Genomic DNA, 26882 nt, shown 5'->3' with positions numbered 1-26882 from the left:
AAGTTCACAGTGCGAGAATGTTCAATAAAGACCATTCAATAAATATGATCGTCAGCAATAAATACACTTCTGGAGAACTTTCTTTACCCAATAAGTAGTTAGACTGTGAAACTCCTTACCATGGGGAGGAATTGAGATATTGCAAAGATGCATTTTTAGGGAAGCTGGATGAGGGAGAAAGGAGTAGGTTATATTGATATTTATTATGGGCCAGGGTTTAGAGAACACCAAAGTATACCATGGACTTCATCTGACCCACAACGTTTAATAGATTTTGGTTATGGGGAGCACAAGGGCCCACTTTACAGGTGTGATGCAGAGAACTTAAAGTATTTTTAAACAAAAACAATGTTTATTCTATGAATCCAGTTAACATTTTATCAACACAAAGTAACACAGTTCATCAACTGCCAACCCTGACAATCCCCCAAAAGATACAGTACCTATAGATAACCCTTAATAACTTCCCAAACAATATCCATAAATTAAACCCTTTTTAAATAAAGACAGCAGGTTTAAATTCTCTACAGAAACAGGTATTACTTTGAAATTATCAAGTGATTTGGAGACTTCTTTCGATTGCAGAGAGAGAGAGATCATAACATCTTCTTGCTGTGAATGAAGCTCTCCAACTCTGAAAACAAAACTAAACACACTGCAGCTGCCAGCTCAAACCGAAAGTAAAAGGCAGAAAGACAGCCCATACACTGACATCACTGTAGCTATTTGATAAACACCCATTTCTTAAAGGAACATCCACCTGACAATTCCCCCCAAGAAAAAAAATAAACCATCAACTTCCAAGATGGTTTTCCTTTAAGAAATACTGACAGTAAAATACTTTTTCTTTTCACAAAACAAAATGCGCAAACAGGTATAATAACATAGTCCATTTTAGTTCTTCTTCCTCCAACTGGAATCCTTCTTGATGGACAGTCTCTTTGGACAAGAAGGTCTCTGCACAATCCATCCATTTCTCTATACCTCGACATTTTTCTTTAAGGTCAGATACGTTAGTTCGATCACAGAGCCCCTTGTAATTCTCCAACACAGGAGCATTCAGGCAGTCAAATGCCTGTTGATATTCCACTGTCCACTTAAATTTACTACGCTTCTTTAGCAAGTCCGTCAGTGGAGCAACCATACTGCTAAAGTTCGGCACAAACTTTCCGGTAAAATCCACTCACGCCAAGAAATCGCATTATTTCCTTTTGTGTCGAGGGTATTGGAAACTCCCCAAAACTTTTGTTTTCACATCCCGTGGGACCGTTCGACCCTGTCCGATTGTATGGCCAAGGAAAGTGACTTGGGCCTTTCCAAATTCACTTTTGGCTAGGTTTACCACCAAACCCGCCTCGTGAAGTCGATCGAATAACTCCATCAGATGCTTTAAATGTTCTTTCGATGTCTGACTGAAAATTACCAGATCGTCGATGTATACCGCACAAGTAGGAGATCCGGAAATAACTTTGTTAGTAACCGTTGAAATGTGGCTGGGGCGTTTTTCATGTCAAATGGCATAACTATGAATTGGTATAGACCATCTGGAGTCACAAAAGCTGAAATCTCCTTCGCCCTTTCGGACAAAGGTACCTGCCAGTAACCTTTAAGTAAATCCAGTTTGGAAATAAAAGCTGATTGTCCCACTTTCTCAATGCAATCCTCCAAAAGTGGGATAGGATGAGTCCGATCTTGTAACTGCGTTAACCTTCCTATAGTCCACCCACAACCGTTGGGTACCGTCCGTTTTCGGTAGCATCACTATGGGTGAGCTCGATTGGCTGCAACTCACTTCAATTATGCCATTTTTAAGCATACTTTTAATTTCTTTGTTATCCTGTGCCAATGTTAAAGGGTTAAGTCTAAATGGATGTTGTTTAATTGGAACAGCATTTCCCACATCTATATCATGTACAGCCATTTTAGTACTTCCCAACTTATGTCCACAAACTTGCCCATGTGATGTCAATAACTCTTTCAGGTCAGTTTGTGTTTCCTCTGGAAGGTAACTCAACAATTTATCCCAATTTTTAAGAACGTCCTCGTTTTCCAATTTAATTTCAGGGATGTCAAATTCAAAGTCATCTGGATTCGGATCATCACTTTGAGTTAGAATAATTAAAACCTCCTCCTTTTGCTCTCCTTCCTTCTCAAAGTACCTTTGAAGCATATTCACATGACACACTCAGTGAGCCTTCCTTCTATGTGACGTTCTTACCACATAATTCACCTCACTTAATTTCCTTTCAATCTGATAAGGTCCACAGAACCTTGCTTTTAAAGGTTCACCTACCACTGCGACCAATACTAAAACTTTATCCCCACTGGCAACACTACAAACGTTTGCTTTCTTGTCTGCTACCTGTTTCATCACATGTTGTGCAAATATTTAAATGTTGTCGAGCCAATTTCCCTGCTCTATTTAATCGTTCCCTAAAATTTGACACGTAATCCAATAATGTAAGTTCCGACTGCTCACTCACCAATTTTTCCTTAATCAATTCAAGTGATCCACTTACCTCATGACCAGCATGGGTTGGTACCTGGGACTTCGATGTTGTGGCCATTTCGGAGACATGGCTAGAGCAGGGACAGGAATGGTTATTGCAGGTGCCGGGGTTTAGGTATTTCAGTAAGCTCAGGGAAGGTGGAAAAAGAGGGGGAGGGGTGGCATTGTTAGTCAAGGACAGTATTACGGTGGCAGAAAGGACGTTTGATGAGGACTCGTCTACTGAGGTAGTATAGGCCAGGGTTAGAAACAGGAAAGGAGAGGTCACCCTGTTGGGAGTTTTCTATAAGCCTCCGAAACGTTCCAGAGATGTACAGGAAAGGATTGCAAAGATGATTCTGGATAGGAGCGAAAGTAACAGGGTAGTTGTTATAGAGGACTTTAACTTCCCAAATATTGACTGGAAACACTATAGATCAAGTACTTTAGATGGGTCCATTTTTGTCCAATGTGAGCAGGAGGGTTTCCGGACACAGTATGTAGATAGGCCAACAGGAGGCGAGGCCATGTTGGATTTGGTACTAGGTAATGAACCAGGACAGGTGCTAGATTTGGAGATAGGTGAGCACTTTGGGGATAGTGACCACAATTCAGTTACATTTACTTTAGCGATGGAAAGGGATAGGTATATACCACATGGCAAGAGATATAGCTGGGGGAAAGGCAATTATGATGCGATGGGGCAAGACTTAGGATGCATAGGATGGGGAAGGAAACTGAAGGGGATGGGCACAATTGAAATGTGGAGCTCGTTCAAGGAACAGCTACTGTGTGTCCTTGATAAGTATGTACCTACATAGAACATAGAACGATACAGCGCAGTACAGGCCCTTCGGCCCACGATGTTGCACCGACATGGGAAGTCAAAAACTAAAGGCCATCTAACCTACACTATGCCATTATCATCCATATGCTTATCCAATAAACTTTTAAATGCCCTCAATGTTGGCGACTGCACTACTGTTGCAGGTAGGGCATTCCACGGCCTCACCACTCTTTGCGTACAAAACCTACCTCTGACATCTGTCCTATATCTATTTCCCCTCAATTTAAAGCTATGTCCCCTCGTGCTAGCCATCACCATCCGAGGAAAAAGGCTCTCACTGTCCACCCTATCTAATCCTCTGCTCATCTTGTATGCCTCTATTAAGTCACCTCTTAACCTTCTTCTCTGTAACGAAAACAGCCTCAAGTCCTCAGCCTTGTCTCATAAGATCTTCCCTCCACACCAGGCAACATCCTAGTAAATCTCCTCTGTACCCTTTCCAATGCTTCCACATCCTTCCTATAATACGGCGACCAGAATTGCGCGCAATACTCCAAATGCGGCCGCACCAGAGTTTTGTACAACTGCAACATGACCTCATGGCTCCGAAACTCAATCCCTCTACCAATAAAACCTAACACGCCGTACGCCTTCTTACAACCCTCTCAACCTGGGTGGCAACTTTCAGAGATCTATGTACATGGACACCGAGATTTCTCTGCTCATCCACACTACCAAGAATCTTACCATTAGCCCAGTACTCTGTCTTCCTGTTATTCCTTCCAAAATGAATCACCTCACACTTTTCTGCATTAAATTCCATTTGCCACCTCTCAGCCCAGCTCTGCAGCTTATCTATGTCCCTCTGTAACTTGTAACATTCTTCCGCACTGTCCACAACTCCACCGACTTTAGTGTCATCTGCAAATTTACTCACCCATCCTTCTACGCCCTCCTCCAGGTCATTTATAAAAATGACAAACAGCAGCGGCCGCAAAACAGATCCTTGTGGTACACCACTAGTAACTAGACTCCAGGCTGAACATTTCCCATCAACCACCACCCTCTGTCTTCTTCCAGCCAGCCAATTTCTGATCTAAACTGCTACATCACCCTGAATCCCATGCCTCTGTATTTTCTGCAATAGCCGACCGTGGGGAACCTTATCAAACACTTTACTGAAATCCATATACACCACATTAACTGCTTTACCCCCATCCACCTGTTTGGCCACCTTCTCAAAGAACTCAATAAGGTTTGTGAGGCACGACCTACCCTTCACAAAACCGTGTTGACTATCTCTAATCAAATTATTCCTTTCCAGATGATTATACATCCTATCTCTTATAAACCTTTCCAAGACTTTGCCCACAACAGAAGTAAGGCTCACTGGTTTATAGTTACCGGGGTTATCTCTACTCCCCTTCTTGAACAAGGGGACAACATTTGCTATCCTCCAGTCTTCTGACACTATTCCTGTAGACAATGATGACATAAAGATCATCATTGATCAAAGGCTCAGCAATCTCCTCCCTAGCTTCCCAGAGAATCCTAGGATAAATCCCATCCGGCCCAGGGGACTTATCTATTTTCACACTTTCCAGAATTGCTAACACCACCTCGTTATCAACCTCAAGCCCTTATAGTCTAGTAGCCTGTATCTCAGTATTCTCCTCGACAACATTGTCCTTTTTCCTGTGTGAATACTGACGAAAAATATTCATTTAGCACCTCTCCTATCTCCTCCGACTCCACGCACAACTTCCCACTGCTGTCCTTGACTGGCCCTACTCTTACCCTAGTCATTCTTTTATTCCTGACATATCTATAGAAAGCTTTAGGGTTATCCTTGATCCTACCTGCCAAAGACTTCTCATGTCCCCTCCCGGCTCTTCTTAGCTCTCTCTTTAGGTCCTTCCTAGATAACTTGTAACTCTCGAGCGCCCTAACTGAACCTTCACGTTTCATCTTTACATAAGCCTCCTTCTTCTTCTTGACAAGTGTTTCAACAACTTTCGTAAATCATGGTTCCCTCGCTCGACCACTTCCTCCCTGCCTGACATGTACATACTTATCAAGGACACGCAGTAGCTGTTCCTTGAACAAGCTCCACATTTCAATTGTGCCCATCCCCTGCAGTTTGCCTCCCCATCCAATGCATCCTAAGTCTTGCCTCATCGCATCATAATTGCCTTTCCCCCAGATATAACTCTTGCCTTGCGGTACATACCTATCCCTTCCCGTCACTAAAGTAAACATAATCGAATTGTGGTCACTATCACCAAAGTGCTAACCTACCTCCAAATCTAACACCTGTCCTGGTTCATTACTCAGTACCAAATCCAATATGGCCTCTCCTCTCATTGGCCTATCTACATACTGTGTCAGGAAACCCTCCTGCACACATTGGACAAAAATGGACCCATGGGTAAAGTACTCGAACTGTAGCATTTCCAGTCAATATTTGGAAAGTTAAAGTTCCCCATAACAACTACCCTGTTACTTTCGCTCCTATCCAGAATCATCTTTGCAATCCTTTCCTGTACATCTCTGGAACTTTTCGGAGGCCTATAGAAAACCCCTAACAGAGTGACGTCGCCTTTCCTGTTTCTAACCTCAGCCCGTACTACCTCAGTAGACGGGTCCTCATCAAACGTCCTTTCTGCCACCGTAATACTGTCTTTGACTAACAATGCCACCCCTGCCCCTCTTTTACCACCTTCCCTGAGCTTACTGAAATATCTAAACCCTGGCACAACCATTCCTGTCCCTGCTCCATCCATGTTGATTTAAATTGTTTTATTCCGAAGCTATCTATAACGTCTTTGAATAACCTTGAGGTAAAATTTGATCCTTGACCGGTTATATTTCTGTGGGTAATCCATAGCCATTACAAAGATTGAAGTAACTCCTCCACAATCTTTCAAGCTGTAATACTGCGCACTGGAATGGCCTCTGGAAACCTAACAGACACACCCATTATAGTCAATAGATTCCCACTTTTCCTTTTAGGAAGCGGTCCTACGCAATCAATTAAGACCCTTGCAAAAGGTTCCTCAAATGCTGGAATGGGTATTACGGCAGCTGGTTTTATCACTGCTTGAGGTTTCCCTATCACTTCACATGTGTGACCTGATCAAAAAAATGTAACTACATCTTTATAATCCAGGCCAATAAAAATGTTTTTGTATTTTAGCTCGCGTTTTCCTTACTCCCAAATGGCCTCCCACTGCTACCTCATGTGCAACTCGCAACATCTCCTTTCTATACCCTACCAGCAATAGTACTTGATGAACATCTGACCACTTCTCACCCGCCTGCATATGTAAAGATCTCCATTTTCTCATCAAGACATCACTTTTACGGTAATAACATTCTGGTATACACTCAGATTCCTCCTCCGTGGAAGCTTTCTGATACATCCGTTTTATTTCTATATCTTTCTGTTGTAACTCAGCCAATCTTCCTGAACTAAAAATATCCGCCGCATCCTCCACCTGTTCTTGTTCTTTTCCAACTATCTGATCAAAAATCATTTCTGATAATTGCACATCAAATTCATCTTCAGTCTTTGATTTCTCCTTGTCTTAACCTGTGACTTTGCGACTTTGTTACTACACAATCCGGAAAAATCCCAGGATATTCGTCCTTCAACGCATCAGTTGTCTGATTTTCTACTGGCTTATCAATCACAGTAGGCATCACTCCCACCTGCGATCCAGCTATATCATTACCCAAGATAAACTGTATTCCTGGACAAGATAGTTTATCTATTACTCCTACCACCACTTCATCACTCTTCACTGGACTTTCCAACCTTACCTTATATAATGGAACGCTACTCTTCTCACCCTGAATTCCACATATTACCACCTTTTCTAGCAATATTCCTCCCAAACTACACACTCCTCATCTCTTACCATCAAAGATTAACTAGGTCCCGTATCTCTTAAAATTGTGACTTCTTTACCTGCTCCTTCTGGTACACATGAGTAAACTTACCCACACAAGTAAATTCTTTAAAGAGATCTGGCATCTTCTTATCAATTACCTCTTGATCAGCCTGTACAATCTTTTGTACCTCCTTCGCTTCGCTTCACTTGGGCTTTCCTTTACCACTTTAACAAACCCCACAGACTTATCCTGTTTTATCACATCAGCCTTCCCAGTGCTTTTTTTCAACTACCAACACTTTGACTTTACATGGCCTTGTTGATTACAGTGAAAACATTTGAAATTTTTCATTTCTCTTCCACCCTCTTGGATTAACTTTTTAATCTGAGGTACACTCTCCTTATTATCTCCCATTAGATCACCTTGACCTCTACCACTTGAGTATTTCTCTTTTCCCCAGTTTCTATCCCTCACAGGTTGAAACTGATGTCGGAAACCATGCTTTGATTCATGAACTAATTCATAATCATCTGCCATTTCTGCTGCGAACCTCGCAGTTTTAACCCTCTGCTCTTCCACATAAATTCTCACTACATCAGGAATTAAATTTTAAAATTCCTCCAAAAGTATAATTTCCCTGAGATTTCGTATGTTTGGTCTATTTTCAAAGCCCTTATCCACATATCAAAATTACTCTATTTTATCCTTTCAAACTCCATGTATGTTTGACCATGTTCTTTCCTTAAATTTCTAAACCTTTGTCTGTGGGCTTCAGGCACTAGTTCGTATGCACCCGATGAGGAGACCATATGTCTCCCCATACGTCCCAGATACCTCCTCTGATAGTGATGCAAACACTTCACTAGCCCTACCTACCAGCTTTGTTTGAATCAGTAATACCAACATGTCCAGTGGCCATTTCATTTGTTTAACCACCTTCGCAAATGAAATGAAAAAGGCTTCTCCGTCCTTCTCATCAAACCTTGGCAATGCTTGGACATATTTAAATAAATCCCCACCAAGCCTTTGACTATGACGCTCTGCCTCTTTATCCTCATCACTATCCTCCAACTGTATGTTTCCCTTTACCTCCTCCAATTTTAACTGACTGTCATGTTTCATGGCCATTTTCTGAAATTCAAACTCTATCTCTTTTTCTTTTTCCGCTCTCTTTTTCCCTTTCCTCTCTCTCTTTTTCTTATTGTTCTGCTAGGGCTATTCTTTATTTCCCCCCTCATTTCATATTCAAGCTGCTTTAATTCTTTTTAATTTCCAGTTGTTTAATCCGTAACTGAATTTTTGCCATTTCTAATGATTTAGACTGTATCTCCGGCAATTTTAAATACTCAGCTACTGCCGTCAGGTAACGCTAACTGCAATGTTTTTGCCAAATCTAAAAGCCTTTTTTTGTCTCTGTTTGTAAGGTACTGCGTGTGACCTTCCCCACCCCCAAAAACTTCCAAGCCTCTGAAAGAGTCATCGTCCACAAAACAGTCCCTATTTAAACTGGAATATCCCACCTGAAAATCAAACACAAATATGCTTATCCCCCACTGTCTTTAATTTCACTAAGCCAACCCAATCACGAAAGATAGACTTTTACCCCACGGGCCCCCAATTTATTATGGGCCAGGGTTTAGAGAACACCAAAGTATACCATGGCGTTCACCTGACCCACAACTTTTAAAAGATTTTGGTTAAGGGGAGCGCAAGGGCCCACTTTACAGGTGTGATGCAACAGAGAACTGAAAGTATTTTTAAACAAAAACAATGTTTATTCTATGAATCCAGTTAACATTTTATAAACACACAGTGAACAGTTTATCAACTACCAACCCTGACAACCCCCAAAAGATACAGTACTCTATAGATAACTTCCCAAACAACATTCATAAGTTAAACCCTCTTTAAATAAATACAGCAGGTTTAAATTCTCTACAGAAACAGGTATTACTTTGATATCATCAAGTGATTTGGAGACATTCTTTAGATTGCAGAGAGAGAGATCATAACATCTTCTTGCTGTGAATGTAGCTCTCCAACTCTGAAAACAAAATTAAACACACTGCAGCTACCAGGTCCACCCATACACTGACATCACTGCAGCTATTTGATAAACACACATTTCTTAAATGTACATCCACCTGACAATATGGTTAGATGAAATAACCTGGGTGGAGCTTTAATGAACACCAGAGAAACCCATGTTCTGAGTGTTAAGGGTTTGAGTTGAGTAAAGACTTTTCAGAGAGCATTTGGTAGGTGATCACATAAGGGGATAATAATGATAACTGGCATAGAAAAGATTAATCTGGAATATTAGTTTTAAAACTGTCACCAGTGACCGGGATCCTTAGGACTGATATCAGGGACTTGTCCCTCACCCACACATGGATCAACACTCAGAGTGAACTCCCAAGTAGGACAGTTGAAGTAAAAATCTTGGAATCATTTCAGAAACAATTGGGTGTAGTAATGCTGGGGAGCGTAGGATCTCAGAGTTAAAATGGGCTGAATGGCCAACCCCATCTGTAAACTGCTGTGTTTCTCTAATGGTTTAAATTCACCAATCGCTCGTAAGGGATTGTGCACACAAGAATCATTTATTGATTCCCGGCAAATGGGCTAACTGTATATATTCTGCTGAGAGCAAAAGTGAAATTAAATTGATTCGCATAACACACTTCCAATCTGGTGATTTCATGCTGCAATTATTTAAAGGCACATTACAATATCCCCCTTTATTAAAAAGCTATTTTCCCTTTCCAAAGAAATATAACTATTAACAATACAATGAAATCAGTGCCATTGACTTGAAGGAGGTCAAATGCAATTTTGGATCAAGGGTGGAGCAATGGTTCTATGGGCTGATTGACATATGCTCTTGACATGCCTTGCATCTCTTGATAATGCCTTCGTTGTCACTTTTCATACCCAGCCAATAGGCTATCTCTCTTGTAATCTTCTCATCTCTTGTCAGTGAAGGGCCTCTTCGACACTGTTTTCTGTGATTCTGTGACCTGATCGTTGCTCATGTATGAGTGAATGACAGCATCTATGCTGTCCACGAGATTGGTGGTGTGTATTGCGTGTTCCTCACTCTTTATTTTGTTGGGTGTTTTTTATTCATTTATGTGATCAGGATGTCACTAGCTCTGCCAGCATTTATTGCCCACCCTTGGAAAGATGGCATTGAGCTGCCTTCTTGAACTCTTCAGTCCATGACGTGTAGCTACATCAACAGTGCTATTAGGGAGGGAATTCTAGGACTTTACCCAGCGACAGTGAAGGAACGGCGATATATTTCCAAGTCAGAGTGGTGAGTGACTTGGAGAGGAACCTCCAGGTGGTGGGGTTCCCAGGTCTCTGCTGCACTTGACTTTGTAGGTGCTAGTGCTCATTGGTTTGGAAGGTGGTGCATAAGAAACCTTGGTGATGTCCTGCAGTGCATCTCGTAGCTGTTATTGTGCGTCAGTGATGGAGCAAGTGAATGTTTGTGGAAGGGGTGCCAATCAAGCGGGCTTCTTTGTCCTGGATGGTGTTGAACTTGTTGAGTGTTGCTGGTGCTACACTCATCCAGGCAAGTGGAGAGTATTCTATTACATACTGACTTGTAGATGGTAGATCGTCTTTGGGGAGTCAGGAGGTGAATTATTTGACACAGGATTCCTGGTCTTTGACCTGCCCTAGTAGCCACAGTATTAATGTGGCTAGTCCAGTTAAGTTTCTGGTCAATGGTAACCTACAGGGCTACGGGCCAAATGCTGCTAAGTGGTTCTGTTTTCAGCAGAGGCAGACACGATCGTCCAAGTTGCCTCTTTCTGTGCCGCAAACTTTCTATAAATCTGTGATTCTATTTTGTTCCCGCAACTCAACATTCCCACCCAATCCCATTCTAAGGGCTTTGAAAGTAGACCAAGGCAGGCCAGCAGCACGGTTCAATTCCCGTACCAGCCTCCCCGAACAGAATATGGCAACTAGGGGCTTTTCACAGTAACTTAATTGAAGCCTACTTGTGATAATAAGCGATTTTCATTTTTCATTTTCTAATTCCACACTTTTGTTCAGAGGTGGCAGGTTCCAGTGATGGCAATGGAAACAGATGCCGCCTCCACTCCACAATCACACAGTGGTCAGCCGAATAATTAAACAGAGAGGTGGGGGCCTTCCAATTAAATATTGGAGATGAGCAAAGAGCACCGTTGACACTGTCAGCTAACTCCATGGCCACAACATATAAAGAGTGGCTGGCCCTGCAATGCACTGCTTCCACCTCTGAATCACTTGTCTGAACAACACTGCATAAAAGCCCATTCACCCGACCGCCAGTAAAGAAGACCCAAGGAGCTGAACTGGAACCTACTCTAACTGTGGCAGAGGGAGAACAACAGGTTGCCTGATGATTTGGCGATGTCTCCCTGCAGGTTTTCCCCGGGCTGTAAGGGCAAGGCAGAAAGTCCTCTTCTCAAAGATCAGGAAGAAGAGACTAACCTGCCTGACCAAGTAAGAAACCTTGAGAGAGATTGTCAAGGAGGTAATCAGATGTGGGGGTCACTCCCCACAAACACCCCCTCCAGAATCAGTATACAGTGCAAACCCAATTTCCTCTTCCTCTATATGGAAAGGGGAGGCAGTGCAACTGGTGGGAAGGGGAACATATAGTTGGTGTCAAGGTGGTGAGGCAGCGACATATCCTTCCAGAGGCAACATTACGTCTCCGAAACAGGCACCCATCTGTGTTTGCTGACCCCCTCTAGGTTCCTGGTGAGTGGATGCATGGGGTAGGCCTTTGTAAGCCTCCATCATGAACTAAAGAGCTCCCACTTGCGTAAATGTTGTGTTACTCCCCATGGGGAAGCTAACAGCGTTAACCTTCTGCTTCCAGGAGAAACAGGCAGACGGTAATAAAGAGAGGGCCAAGAATGGTGCAGGCTTTCTAAACCTTTGTCTCAGGCTGGCCGAGCAATTTAGCTGATGCCAAAACAGGAGTATCAGCCTGAGCGTGAGGGGCACAAGGGTCATCTGGGTGACACACGAGTGTCCACCGCTGGACATGGGGAGCTCCAGATCAGGCACAGCTGGGGTGAGGAGACGTGAAGCCCTCACTCCCTTATACAGCTCTCAATAATCGCAAAGGATGTGCAACTGAGGAGAGCGGGGGACAGCTGTCCAACTCGGAGAAAGAGGAGAGATTCTCAGAAGGTGCACCATCATATAATTTCCAACACCATCCACCGACGTAGATGCTCTCAGGTTGGTGGGTATCCATTCACAATTAGGTCCTGGGGGGTCACAGTTGATGAAATAAGCACATATGTCCCAGAGTAGTTCACAGAGGATCTGAAAACAAAGACCATTGACAGTCAAAGAACAGGTGAGTGGCAAGCTCCAGGCTGGTGGCACATCTCTGGAGTTCGTTGGGAACACAGAAACAGACAACCTCCAGAAGAGCTTCTAGTGGAGGAGCCCATCCAGGCCATCGGTGCTGAAGGAAAAGGGACCTGTTTGTTCAGGCCTAAGCAAGCTAACCTGCTGGGCATCTCCCCTGAACCTGAATCCCTCATGCCGGCCTAAAGATTGCAGCTGGGCAGCAAGTGGCCTTCACCTGGCTATCACTTAAGGATCTTGATTGGGATGGGGCGGGGGGGGGGGGGGGGGGGGGGGGGGGCACCTGAGGTCTTTCCCACCATCTGCAAAATCATTGCCAAGTCATGGACAGGCAGGCGGGCAGCAAGAAGGATACTGGCAGAACTTTACTGCAAACCTGCTAGCGGGGTACTGTAAAATTCTGCTGACGTCCCAACTCTGGGACCATCTCTGTAACTCTCAGCATTTTGTCCAATACTTCATAGAATCCTTAGTGAGGAAGGAGGCCATTCGGCTCATCAAGTTTGCACCAGCCCTCCAAAAGAGCACTCTACCTCGGCCCACTCCCCCTTCCTATCCCCATAATCCCACCTAACCTTCGGCATGAAGGGGCAATTTAGCATGGCCAATCCACCTAACCTCACATCTTTGAACCATGGGAGGAAACCAGAGCACCCGGAGGAAACCCACGCAGACACAGGGAGGATGTGCAAACTCCACACGGACCGTTGCCCCAGGCTGGAATCGAACCCGGTTCCATGGCGCTGTTAACCACTGTGCCACCGTACTTCTCTGTCCTTTCTGTAATATGGAGAACAGAATTGTGAACAATTCTCTAATTGTGGCCGGTCAAGGGTGTTTCTACATATTTAATCCAGCTCCATCACTTTTGCATTCTATAATTCCTAGAAACAAGTTTGTGTTTTTTTTTGCATTTTGACTTTAAATGAAAATGAAATGAAAATCGCTTATTGTCGCAAGGAGGCTTCAAATTAAGTTACTGTGAAAAGCCCCTAGTCGCCACATTCCGGCGCCTGTTCAGGGAGGCTGATACGGGAAATGAACCGTGCTGCTGGCCCGCTTGGTCTGCTTTAAAAGCCAGCGATTTAGCCCAATGAGCTAAATCAGCCCCTATTTCGGTATTTATGTAAATTTTGATGATGTAGCCACAGTATTTGAGAGATGAGTCCATTTGAATTGCTAGTCAATGATGATATCCAGGATGTTGATGGCTGAAGATTCAGTTTTGGCAGTGTTATTGAAAGAATGGTGAGGTGTTTAGTCTCTTGGTCATTGCCTGGAACTTTGTGTGATAATGTGGGAATTTCAGATATATTGGGCTGGATTCTCCGGTCTGCCAGCTGTGTGTTTCTCAGCCGCGTGCCGTTCGCTGGCGGCGGGATTACAGCTTCCCGCTGATTGTCACGGGATTTCCCATTATAATCACCCCTGCCCCCGCGAAAACCGCTGGCGGAGCTGAGCTGCCAATGGGAAGACTGAATCACAACAACTGGAGAACTCTGGTCATTGTATTTTGTGCAGTAAGGATTAAAAGCTTGGGTTAATGTGTGCATGGCTTCTGCAGTAGTGTTTTTTAAAATCCTGTTTTGCAAGAGGTGTAATTATAGCATTGTAAAAGTTGGACGAATGGAGTTTTGTTTATAGAAAGAGGGTACCCTGAGGAGTAGATAATTAGAGACATTGGACGGGTTTCTCCGTCCCACCGCACCAGATTACTGGTTCAGAACACCGTCGGGAGTCTCCGTTTCCCCGGCTGGTCAATGGGTTTCCCATTGTGGGGAAGCCCCACGCCATCGGGAAACCTGTAGACTGCCGGCAAAACGGAGTATCCCAACAGCGGAGAATTCTGCCCATTGTCTTCAGCTTAGTCAGACGATGTAGTTAATGGGAGCAGCCAGGGACCAAAGCATTTTCTGGAGATTCAGTTCAGTATTGGATCTGCCTGTGAACAGACGAGCTTCTTTTGCCTGTGAACAGAACAGAGGTTTCTGAAAAGGCAAGAATTTGCAAGTTGTTTCCTGGACGATCTCTCTCTCTCAGAGTGGTTTATCCAAAACCTTTTTTTACAGCAAGTAGTCCTGGGTTGCTAACTGCATTTAAAAGAGAATTGTGACCCGAGATGGATTTGGTTTGAGTGGAGATAAAAGGTAGCAGTTAGGAATTAGTGTTTCACTGTATTGATAAGCATTGTTTAACTGGTAATTGAAAGCTATTTGTCCTTAAGATGTTAAAGTTAGTAATTAAGTTTGTTTTAATACACCATTTCCCTATTTCCTTGTGAAATCTCCCCTGGAGTGAAGTATCCTTTCCTCTGTCCAGTACCTAGCAACTGTTCGGGTCTGTTCCAGGTTCATAATACTTGTGAGCCACTGATGCTATTTGCCACTTATCAGCCCAGGCTTGATAATAATAATCCCTTGGTCCCTTGGACTCTCGGACTTCGCATGCATCCAGGAATTTACAACCAGGAGCCTTACATTTATCACCCACGAGCTCATATTCCCCGGGGTGTTGACTACCTGAACCTCTTACCCAGAATGTTTACAACCCAATAGCAGGCGTTGACCTGGTTTCTCTCTCACGTTGAGGTTTATTTTCCTGGAGATTTACAATCTGTTCTCCCGGGTGTTTATGATATCCCCCCCAAATTTTGTGTTCCACCCTCTTACCTCGCTCTGAACGATCCAACTCTTCTTGGCAAAAGCCTCAACTGGTTCGCAGCGCTTTTCAATGTCCGGCCTCCGTCCTGAACTCGCGGTCATCGGGCTCGTCACTATTGCTCACCCCCCGTCACTATGGGCCGGGGTCATTATCACTCTCACTGAGCGCGCCCCCAGCCCAACTTCCCCCTAACCCAATCCCCTCCCCACCTCCAGCCCAACCCAACCCATCCCCAACCCAACGCCAACCCGATCCCCTCCCCACCTCCAGCCCAACCCTCCCCAACCCGATCCCCTCCCCACCTCCAGCCCAACCCTCCCCTAGCCCAACCAACCCTCCCAACCCCAGCCCGCCTCAACATCACAAGAAAGGCCAGAGCCAACTGCCATCGACAGCCTCGCGCCTCAGTGACAACCGGTCTGATCTCCCTGCACCCGAACCAGATCAGCAAGACGGTGAGTAGCACCCCATAATAATAATCTTTATTACTCACTCCAGCCTCCTGCTCACCCTCAAACTTTGAGAGGGGGCAACTGTCATCCCACCTCCCCTCATACTTTGAGGGGGCGACCATCACCCCATCTTCCCTCATACTTTGAGGGGGCGACTGTCTCCCCACCTTCCCTCATACTTTGAGGGGGCAACTGTCACCCCACCTTCCCTCATACTTTGAGGGGCCGAATGTCACACCACCTCCCCTCATACTTTGAAGGAGCCACGTGTCAGTGACTGGCAGTTTAAGGGTTGCTGGCGATCCTACAGCAATCAATGGCCCTGTCACTGCAGAATTTCCTTCTCCTGATTTTTATTATCATTATTCTTTTGTGGGAAGTGTACAACAAAGGAAAAAAATCTATAATATTATTACAATACATGATATGTATACAACTTGGAAACATTGTGAAAAATAAGGATAAGGAAAAAGTTCAATGGGAAGGATTCACAAACCGAGTCTGTTCGGCTTCCTTCTTCTCCTGATTATATAGATATATACATACTTACATAGAAGATAGGAGGAGGAGGAGGCCTTTTGGCCCTTCGAGCCTGGTCCGCCATTCATTACGATCATGGCTGATCATCCTACTCAATAGCTAATCCTGCTTTCTCCCCATAGCTTTTGATCCCATTCTCCCCAAGAGCTATATCCAGCCGTCTCTTGAATATATTCAAGGTTTTAGCATCAACTACCTCTTGTGGTAATGGATTCCACAGGCCCACCACTCTTTGTGTGAAGAAATGTCTCTTCATCTCAGTCCTAAATGGTCTACCCTGTATCCTCAACAATCCCAACCTAGTCAATCTCTCCTCATATGACAGTCCCGCCATCCCTGGAATCAGTCTGGTAAACATTCGCTGCTCTCCCTCAAGAGCAAGAACATCCTTCCTCAGAGAAGGAGACCAAAACTGCACACAATTCTCCAGGTGTGGCCTCACCAAGGCCCTGTATAATTGCAACAACACATCACTGCTTCTATACTCGAAGCCTCTCGCAATAAAGGTCAACATACCATTAGCCTTCTTTACCGCCTGCTGCATCTACATGCTTACCTTCAGCGAATGGTACACAAGGACAACCAGGTCCCGCTGCACACCCCTCTCCCAATTTACAATCATTCAGGTCGTAATCTGCCTTCCTGTTTTTCCTTCCAAAATGAATAATCTCACACTTATCCAAATTAGACTGCATTTGTTGATTTGCCCACTCGCCCAACCTGTCCAAGTCATGCTGTAGGATCCCTGCATCCCCACCACAATTCACCCTCCCATCTAAATTGGTATCATCTGCAAACTTTGAGATGTTACATTTTGTTCCTTTATCCAAATCATTACTATATATTGTGAATAGCTGGGGTCCCAGCAGCGATCCCTGTGGTACACCTCTGGTTACTGCTTGCCAATTTGAAAAGGACCTATTAATCTCTAGTCTTTGTTTCCTCTCTGCCAACTAGTTTTCTATCCACCTCAATACATTTCCCCAAATCCCATGCGCTATAATTTTACACAATAATCTCTTATACGGGACTTTGTCATACGCCTTCAGAAAGTCCAAATATACCACATCGACTGGCTCCCCCTTGTCAACTGTACTGGTAAAATCTTCAAAGAATTCCAACAGATTTGTCAAGCATGTTTTTCCCTTCATAAATCCATGCTGGCTCTGACTGATCCTGCCACTGCTTTCTAAATGTTCCGCTATAAAGTCATTGATAATGGATTCAAGCATTTTCCCCACTACTGATATTAGGCTTACTAGTCTATAATTCCCTGCTTTCTTTTTACCACCCTTTTTGAATATCGGAGTGGTGTGAGCGCCCTCCAATCTGCAGGGACAGTTCCAGAGTCTATAGAATCCCAGAAGATGACCACCAATGCATCCACTATTTCCAGAGCCACCTCCTTAAACCCTCTAGAATGCAGATTCTCAGGCCCTGGGGATTTAACCGCCTTCAATCCCATCAATTTTCCCAGCACCATTTCTCTACTAATATTGATCTCCCTCAGTTCTTCCCTCTCACTAAACCTTTCATTCCCCAACATTTCTGGTATCTGATTTTTGAAGACAGAACCAAAGTATGTATTCAATTTCTCAGCCATCTCTTTGTCCCCTATTATGCATTCCCCTGTTTCTGTTTGTAGGGGGCCTACATTTCTCTTTACCAAAAACCTTACTCTTCACATATCTATAGAAACTCTTAGTGACAGCCTTTATGTTCACTGTAAGCTTCCTTGCGTACTGTACTTTCCCCTTCTTAATCAATCTCTTCGTCCTTGTTTGCTGAATTCTAAACTGCTCCCAATCCTCAGACCTTATATTTTTCCTGCCCAATCTGTATGCTTCTTCCTTCGATCGGGTACTATTTCTAATTTCCTTTGTAAGCCATGGATTGGCCCTCTTACCCACTTTACTTTTCTGCCAGACAGGAATGTAGTTCCCCCACACGTTCCTTGAATGTTTGCCATTGTCTATCCACTGTCATCCCTTTAAGTAGCTCTCCCCAATCTATCAAGGCCACCTCATGCCTCATATCTTCATAGTTCCCTTTATTAAGATTCAGCACCCTAGTCTCTGAATCAACTACTTCACTCTCCAATTCTATCATGTTATGGTCGCTCATCCCCAAGGAGTCTCGTACAGACAGATTGGCAATGATTCCCTTCTCATTACACAGTACCCAGTCTAAGGTGGCCTACTCTCTAGTTGGTTCCTCCACATATTGGTCAAGAAAGCCATCCCGTATACACTCCAGGAATTCCTCATCCAGGCATTGTGGCTAATTTGATTTGCCCAATCTATGTGAAGATTAAAATCACTCATGATCACCGATATTCCCTTATTACATACATCTCTAATTTTGTGTTTAATGCCATTCTCAACCTAACCACTGCAATTTGGAGGTCTATATATGACACCCACTAATGTTTTTTGCCCCTTGGTATTTTTCAATTCTACCCATACAGATTCCACATTATCAGAGTTAATATCCTTTCTCACTACTGTGTTAATTTCCTCTTTACCCAACAGTGCCACTCTACCACATTTTCTTTTATGCCTGTCCTTCCTAAATACTGAAAACCCTGGGATATTCAGTTCCCATCCCTGGTCACCCTGCAGCCAAGTCTCCGTAATCCCAATTATTTCATACCCATTTATATCTATCTACGCAATTAGTTCATCCACTTTATTGCAAATGCTCTGAGCATTAAGGCACAGAGCGTTTATGTTTGTCTTTTTGGTTGACCTTCTTAAACCACGAAGAGGAGACTCAGAAGTTTTTACAGTCCTCTATGAATCTTCATGAACTTGAGAATTTGTCATAGTATCATTGAAAATACGTTCATGTAGTTGTAGATCTGGAAAGGTGTTATTGTATTGTTTGAGTTTTAGTAGTGCTTGCCAATTGTGTCGAACTATTGCTCCTTCAGCTGTCTGAACGATATAAGAACGTGGTGCTGCTTATTTAATAACTTTTACAGAATCTGACCAACCTACATCAGGAACTTTGATCCTGGATCGTATCATCTGGAATCAGAGAATTTGCATGTTGATCATAATACATTCTCTGTTGTTCTCGCTGAAGTTTCATCTTGTATATCATGGGCAGATGATCTGGATTGGGTGGAGACATAGATGGTAGAGTAGTTCTCACATCCCTGTTCATTAACATCTGTGCAGGTGATAGACCGGTTCAAAGCAGAGTTGCTCCAAAGGCAGAATTCTCTGATAATGGGGCTATGTCCCCACTCCTGCGTGAATACGGGCGCGAATCACTCTGGACTTTCCTGGAGAAAGTCCAGAGTGATTCTCCGTTTTGCAGGGGGCCAGCAGGGCCCCGGAGTAGTCTACGCAGCTCCGGCTGCCAATAGAGGCCCTGCACTTCCAGCTGTGGTTCTGCGCATGTGCGCGGCGGCCGCCTGTGCCAGCGGACCTGTGCAACATGGCTGACCCACACAGCGGGCCTGCCACAACAATGTAGCCCCTCCCCCAGATCGCCTAAGCCCGCCGATCAGTGGCCCCCCCCGATCGCAAGCCTAGCCATCCTGGAGGCCCTTCCCCGTGACGGATCCCCCCGCCTCCCAGCAGGACGGCTGCGGACAGAGCCACTCCGAGTGCCCGCCGGATAGAACCATGAGTGAGCCACGCTGGTGGGAACTTGGCCAGTTAAGAAGTTGTTTGATAATTTGAACTCCTTTTGCCACTTTACCATTTGATTGAGGGTAGTGTGACTCGAAGTGATGTGATGGAACACATGTCTGGCATAAGTTTCCTTACTCGCTTTAATAATAGATCTAGATGTGAGAGCTGATAACTTCCGGATAATTCAAATAGTAGTCTATTATAAGGACATAATCACAACCATTGCAGTGAAACAAATCAATCCTAACTTTTGCCCATGGATATGTTTCCAATGCATGTTGTAGTTTTTCCTTGCATTATGCAGGTTGAAATTTCTGACATGTTTCGCATCCAAGTATCATATCAATTATGTCTCGATTGATACCCGGCCAATACAAAATCACAGAATTTATAGTGCAGAAGGAGGCCATTCGGCTATCGAGTCTGCACCAGCCCTTGGAAAGAGCACCCTATCTAACACCACACCTCCACCCTATCCCCAAACTTATCCCCTATCCCCATAACCCCACCTTACCTTACCTTTTTTGGAGATTAAGGGTAATTTAGTGTAGCCAATCCACCTACCCCTGCACATCTTTCGAAGATGTGAGGAAACCGGAGCACCCAGAGGAAACCCACACAGACACGGGGAGAACGTGCAGACTCCACATAGACAGTGACCCAAGCAGGAATCGAACCTGGGACCCTGGTGCTGTGAAGCCATTGTGCTAACCACTATGCTACCATGCTACTCAGCTTCTCTTGCATTTTTCAATGCCAAGGTGACCTTCATGTATCTGATTAAGAATCATGGGTCAAAGAGACACTGGTATAACTATCCGATCAAGTCGAAGTAACAGTCCATCCACAACTGTCAAGTGTAGCCACCTGGGTTGGCCACTTCCCCACACAAAGTGGAAGAACGCAAAGGTTGCAGGGAAAACTGGACAATTATGAAGAGACAAGCAGTTTGCAGAAGTTCATGTGTATTCTGGCTGCAAAGAAAGCAGACAGCACCAAAATCAGCATTTTGCATATTAATGAAGCGATCCCCGGGAACAATGGATACAACGATTAGCTACAATTGGGACATTATATGGCAGGTCAACCTTCCCGGCGCCAACGAGGTCTGAAACAAAAGGAAACAGACCAGTTAGGAAGAACCGCCCCACGATCGAGGGACAGCCTCATTATTGGGGGATTCATACCAATCGATTGGGATGAGACCCAATCGATTGAGAGTAGGATAGGGGTCCGGCCAAAAGGGCGCGAATCCCCTGGGACCTATAAAAGTCAGGTCCCAAGTTTAGCTCCCTCTCTTAGCCAGCCCTCCCAGCAGAACACCTTTGCAGCAGCTCTCTAAGAACTTGACCGTGAGAAGGAGAGGCCTGGCCAACAGCTACACCGACAAGTAAGTGTCAACCAGCGCACGCTACAAGAATAGACACTCCTGACCCCTTAGCCCATACCAACTGGGAAGCCTGCAGTCTCAGGACAGAACACAAGGCCATTGTTCCCTGATCCAGTGGGTTCCCTTATCGAAGATAAGTATTGGCTCATGGTGGTAGGAATAGTTTAGTTCGCTAGTATTAATTGCATGAGTATCGATTTACTGTGTAAATAATAAATGTGTTTGATTGAACCTTACTAACTGGTGTATTGAGTCATTGATCTGAACTTGAACTTGAACCTTGTGGCGGTATAAGGATACCTGGCGACTCTAGAGCTAAGGAATAAAACAGAACCAATTGAGTGTAAAGCACACTCACCAGAACGAGCAACACAAGTCTTCTTGAATATTCCTGAACTTGGAACAATGCCCATTTAGCCAAACATTGTTGGGATGGTCTATGATTTTTTGAAGCATTAAATCCTTCTTGGTTTCTTCACGGATGAGGTTCAGTTTCACATCTGAAGCAGGAATAGTTTCAGCACATAGCTGTACTTGAGCTTCTACATGCTGTATAAATTCAAAAGGTTCTCCTTGAATGTGACAAAGCATCTACAATTATCATGCCCTTGCATGAAGCATAGATGAGGTTGAAGTCGTATCTCCTAAGATTCATCAAGATCCTCTGTAATCTCAGAGTCATATCATTGAGATATTTTTGTATAAAATGTACAAATGGTCTGTGATCAGTTTCAACAGTAAAGGTAGGAAATCCATAAACATAATCATGAAACTTTAAAACACCAGTAAATAAAGGCATTCTTTCTCAATTTGACGATACCATTGTTGGGTCGGCGTCATCGCTCTGGAAGCGTATGCAACAGGTAACCATGACGAGTTTCTGTCCTTTTGTAACAGAACTGCTCCTATTCCATCCTGACTCGCATCAGTCGAAATTTCTGTCTCTGTTCGGATCGAAGAACGAAAGAAGAGGGGCAGTCATCAGTTGAGACTTTAAATCGAGCCATTCCTTTTGATGATTGTCGGTCCAATCAAATGTGGTAGACTTCTTTTTGAGATTTCTGAGAGAAGTAGTTCTGTACGATAAGTTGGGAATGAATTTACCTAGGAAATTCACCACACCTAAGAATCGTAAAACAGCCGCCTTGTCCTCTGGAACCTTCATTCGTTGTACAGCAATCTTGTCATTGTCAGGTCGCGCGCCATGTTCCGAAATCTGGGGCGGGATTCTCCTCCGCCGTGATTCTCCGTTTTGCCGGCGCCCGAGGGTTTCCCCATGGCGTGGGGCTGCCCCACAATGGGAAACCCCATTGACCGGCCGGCGTAACGGAGAATCCCGCCGGCGGGTCCAGGCAGCAAACTGGCGCGCCGGGGCGGAGAATCTAGACCCTGGCCTACAAGGAACTTCAAAGTTGAAATACCAAAACTGCATTTGGTCTATTCAGTTTCAAACCAAACTCTTTGAAATACCTGGAATAACCTTGAGATGTGTTTTTCTCTTGTAGATGACAAAATGATTATATCATCCACATATACACAAACACCTTCAATCCCCTCAATCATCTGTTCCATCACACGATGGAAAATCTCAGAAACTGAGATGATCTCAAATGGCATCCTGTTAAAACAGAACCTACCAAAAGGCGTGTTGAAAGTACATAACTTTCTACTAGATTCATCTAGTTGCATCTGCCAGAATCTTCTTGAGGCATCCAATGTGGAAAAGATTTGTGCGTTAGCCATTTCGCTGGTGATTTCCTCTCTCTTGGGAATGGGATAGTGCTCCCTCTTAATATTCTTGTTAAGATCTTTGGGGTCTATGTATATCCTCAGATTACCAGAAGGCAATCCAAAGACTTGCATGTTAGGTGGCCATGCTAAATTGCCCTTAGTGTCCAAAAAGGTTAGGAGGGGTTATTGGGTTACAGGGATAGGGTGGAAGTGAGGGCTTAAGTGGGTCGGTGCAGATTCGATAGGCCGAATGGCCTCTTTCTGCACTGTATGTTCTATGTTGTTCTAAGGTTTCTTCACACAAACCATAGAGCTGACCCAGTCAGTCACTTCTGTGATTCTTGATATAATGCCTTGATGTTATAATTTCGCCAGTTCAAGTTTCAACCTCTATCAAAGTGGTGGAGGAACTCTTCTTGGCGCGTGGACCACAGGTTTGGCATCCGATCGTAACAGAATTTTGTAACTGTAGGGAAGAATACCCATGCATTCGAAGACGTCCGGAAAACATTCCAGAATCCCTTGAATGTCGTCTTGAATAATTGATTGAGATGAATTCACACTATAAATCGTCTGAATTAGGTGTAAATCCTTGCAGGCTTGCAGGCTAAGTGAAGACATGTTTGAATCAACAATCTCAAATCTTAGAGAAATCGCTATATCATTATTGGAAACTAACAAGTAGCAAGATCCCATTGATGTGATTACATTGCCACTGTAGTCGCGCAGTTGACAAGCTGATTGATTGATTTTCAGAGTTTGTTTTAGCTTTGTGAAGTCGAGCTTAGTAAGCAAATTGGCAGAAGCACCAGTATCCAGCTTAAAGTTGATTGGGTAATCATTGACTTGCAATACTGTGTTTCATTCCATATCAGTGTTGATGGAGTGGACTATCTTGACAGATGACGATACTTCTGTGGTTCTATCATACTTCTCAATGATACCAACAAAAAACAAGTCTTCCAAAGAATAAGCATCTGTATCATTGGAAAAATTTTCTTCAAAACCTTCTTCCTTGGAATCTATACTTCTAACATTAATCTGTCTTGACTTTGACTTTGCAGATTTAAATGCGATCTGCACTGAGCACGAAGTAGTTTTGTTTGCCACATTGTGAACGCAGCTTTCCTCGAGTAGGGCACTTTTTTTGATAGTGGGCGGTTCCACACCTTTCATACGTCATAACGTACGCATCATCACGCGCCAAACCTTTGTGCATGCGAAGATCACTTTTTGTCTGTATCACATCTTCTAACGAAGTGCGCATGTGTAGGGTTAGAACGCGCATGCGCAAGATGGCTGCCGTCCGAAATTTGCATTTTCTTCATCTGCGACACTGCCTTAACACATTTAACCTCGAGGTTCGTTCTCGCGCCCTTTTCACAGAGAAAAAATTCATTAAACTTAGTTTTCGATAACTGATGTAAATGCCACATTTCAATTGCATTTTCAAGCGTTTGATCCTTCTGTCTCAGCAAGCGTTCCTTAAACTTTTCATCAATTATACCGAAGACTATTTGATCCCTGATCATTGAATCATGCAAGACTGAGAAGTTACAAGATTGAGCTAGCAGTCTAAGATCAGGAGCAAAGCAATCAATTGATTCACCTTTGTTTTGCATTCTTCTATTGAAAATAAAATGTTAAAAAGTTTCATTTATTTGCATTTTGCAATGATGATCAAATTTTGCAATGCTTACTGCAAACTTAGTTTTATCTTGATCTGCTGTAAATTGGAAAGAGTTATAGATTATGGATGGCTTGTGGACCAGCCATTGTTAGAAGAAGAGCTATTTTACCTGCATCAGTTGCATCGTTTAAATCTGAAGCCTCTAAATTAATTTGAAACTGCTGCTTGAACACTCATCAGTTAACATCAAGTTTACCGGTGATCCGGAGATGTTACGAAGCTTGAGCTTTGTCCATCGGTCCTGGATTCGTCAAAGTTCTGCAGTCACAGGTTGGTGCTTTGGGATTTGAATTGCTTCTTAGTTTTCTGTACTAGATCCTCACTATACTATACTAGGTAGCTACAGTAGTAACACCTGGTATCATGTTATATTACACATTGTGGTAATATGCAATTATTCTTTGCTTTGTGATCCAGAATGTTCTGATGAGTTGCTGATAAAGAAACCACAAATCTTTAGATTGAAGCAAAACTAATTTATTGAATAACAATTAATTAAATAAAGTTCGCACATACTACAGAGCTATAACTACTAATAAAGTAAGGTTGAATCTGTTGAACAGTACTTTATAATCTAGTATTAACCAATGATGACCTCATGTTAACGCTCTCGCTAATCTGAACTACTCCTCATGCTGTGATCAATACTTCTCCTTTGCTAACTACCCAACATTCCCTGAGGTCTGATATTTATCCTGGGAACTGACAGTGCTCACTAGTTTTGAATTACACTGAGATGTAATAATTAACCTTTTATTGGCGTACCTACGTATCATACAATGGTGAGACTAGCTTTATAATTCCAGATTTTATTATTTGGATTTAAATTCCACCAGCTGCCATGGGTGGGATTTGAACATATTGGCCCACCAGATCCCTCAGATCATTAGCATGGGCCTCTGGATTACGAGCCATTACCTGTAAACCACCTTACCACCACGTTGAGGTAGGACACAGTCTCGGAGTGCTGGAGATTGAGCTTGGAAGGAGGGTGTTGTGTGGTAAAGTTGAGGAAGAGACTGAGGGTGATGAGGGATTGTGACGATTCAGGAGATTATGGATGGGTTGAGATTGCAGTGGGGAAATGGAAATCACAGAGTTTGCTAATTTCAAGGATGGAGAGATGGTGGTTCTGTTGAAAGGTCACCGACCTGAAACGTTAACTCTGTTTCTTGCAACACAGATGCTGTCAGATCGGCATCCTGTTGTCTGTTTACTTGCTATAAATATAGCAGTCAATATGGTCGCCTTCCTTAATCCTAATTGTGTTTACTTTCAGAGTCGCCAGGTATCTCTCGATACCGCCACAAGGTTCAAACCGAATACCGATCAAAGAACCAATACACCAGCTAGTTAGTTCAAAGTCAATACTATTTATTTACACACACAGTATGATCTAATCTAACGCTAACGCCTATACTTAACTTTGGGTGCCTACTTAGTCAGAGGAACAATGGCCGTTGTTCGGATCTGAGGCTGTTGGGTTCGAAGAGGTAACAGGAGAACAGCTAAGGTCGTTCGTCTGGTAGCGAGCGTTGACCTTGAACTGGTGATGCTGGTGGATGGGTCTCTCTGCTTTGAGAGCCAAGTCCAAGAGAGCGAATCTCTCGTGGGGGTTCCTTCTTATACTTGGAGGGGCTTCACGTGCTTTTAGGCGGGCCTTAAACTTGGCCCCAATTAATTGGCTGCTATTTGTCCAATAAAGGGGTGGGTGCCCTGATGACTGGCGTGTCTTAGGTGGCCGTTGGCCTTGCTTTGTGTCTTTCTGGCGCCGGGATGTCTGCAACAGTATCAACTACCTGAGCGTTAGTCCTTTGTTTGCCGGAGATGGGCCATCAATATGCTAATCGACCCAAAGTTTCGATTCCGTCTGGTAACTGCTTCCCAAATGTACATTCAGGCTCTGTGCCTGCTTGCTGTCTAGCATTGTCCACATTTCCCTACATTCACTGTGAGCGTCCATTTTGTATTCTGAAAGTGGCCATCCCAGATGGCTACAATCATCTCCCTGAGTAAAAGCAAATGACTGCGGATGCTGGAATCTGAAACCACAAGAGAAAATGCTGGAAAATATCAGCAGGTCTGGCAGCATCTATAGGGAGAGAAAAGAGCTAACGTTTTGAGTCCAGATGACCCTTTGTCAAAGCTTTATGGGAGGATTTTGGAAGAAGAGGTGTTCCTGGAAAGGGTCAAGGCCAAGTAGGAGAAGGAGTTGGG

The 26882-nt window shown here is 43.8% G+C and overlaps 1 protein-coding gene and 1 long non-coding RNA gene across 2 annotated transcripts in view; one reads left to right on the top strand and one right to left on the bottom strand.

The window, feature by feature from the left end:
• The window catches only part of LOC119955932, a 247361-nt gene extending 232055 nt beyond the window's left edge, over positions 1-15306 (bottom strand). The window contains exon 1 of the mRNA XM_038782590.1: positions 15227-15306. The gene's annotated coding sequence lies outside the window, so the exon portion shown is untranslated. The remainder of the gene's footprint in view (positions 1-15226) is intronic.
• A 193-nt stretch (positions 15307-15499) lies between these two features.
• The window catches only part of LOC119955473, a 32661-nt gene continuing 21278 nt past the window's right edge, over positions 15500-26882 (top strand). Inside the window, exon 1 of the long non-coding RNA XR_005458478.1 lies at positions 15500-15673. This is a non-coding gene — a long non-coding RNA (uncharacterized LOC119955473). The remainder of the gene's footprint in view (positions 15674-26882) is intronic.

The sequence above is a fragment of the Scyliorhinus canicula genome, chromosome 21 (assembly GCF_902713615.1).
Source record: "Scyliorhinus canicula chromosome 21, sScyCan1.1, whole genome shotgun sequence".
Taxonomy (NCBI): domain Eukaryota; kingdom Metazoa; phylum Chordata; class Chondrichthyes; order Carcharhiniformes; family Scyliorhinidae; genus Scyliorhinus; species Scyliorhinus canicula.
The sequence above is the reverse complement of the archived record's forward strand: the minus strand, read 5'-3'. Positions and strand labels throughout refer to the sequence as shown.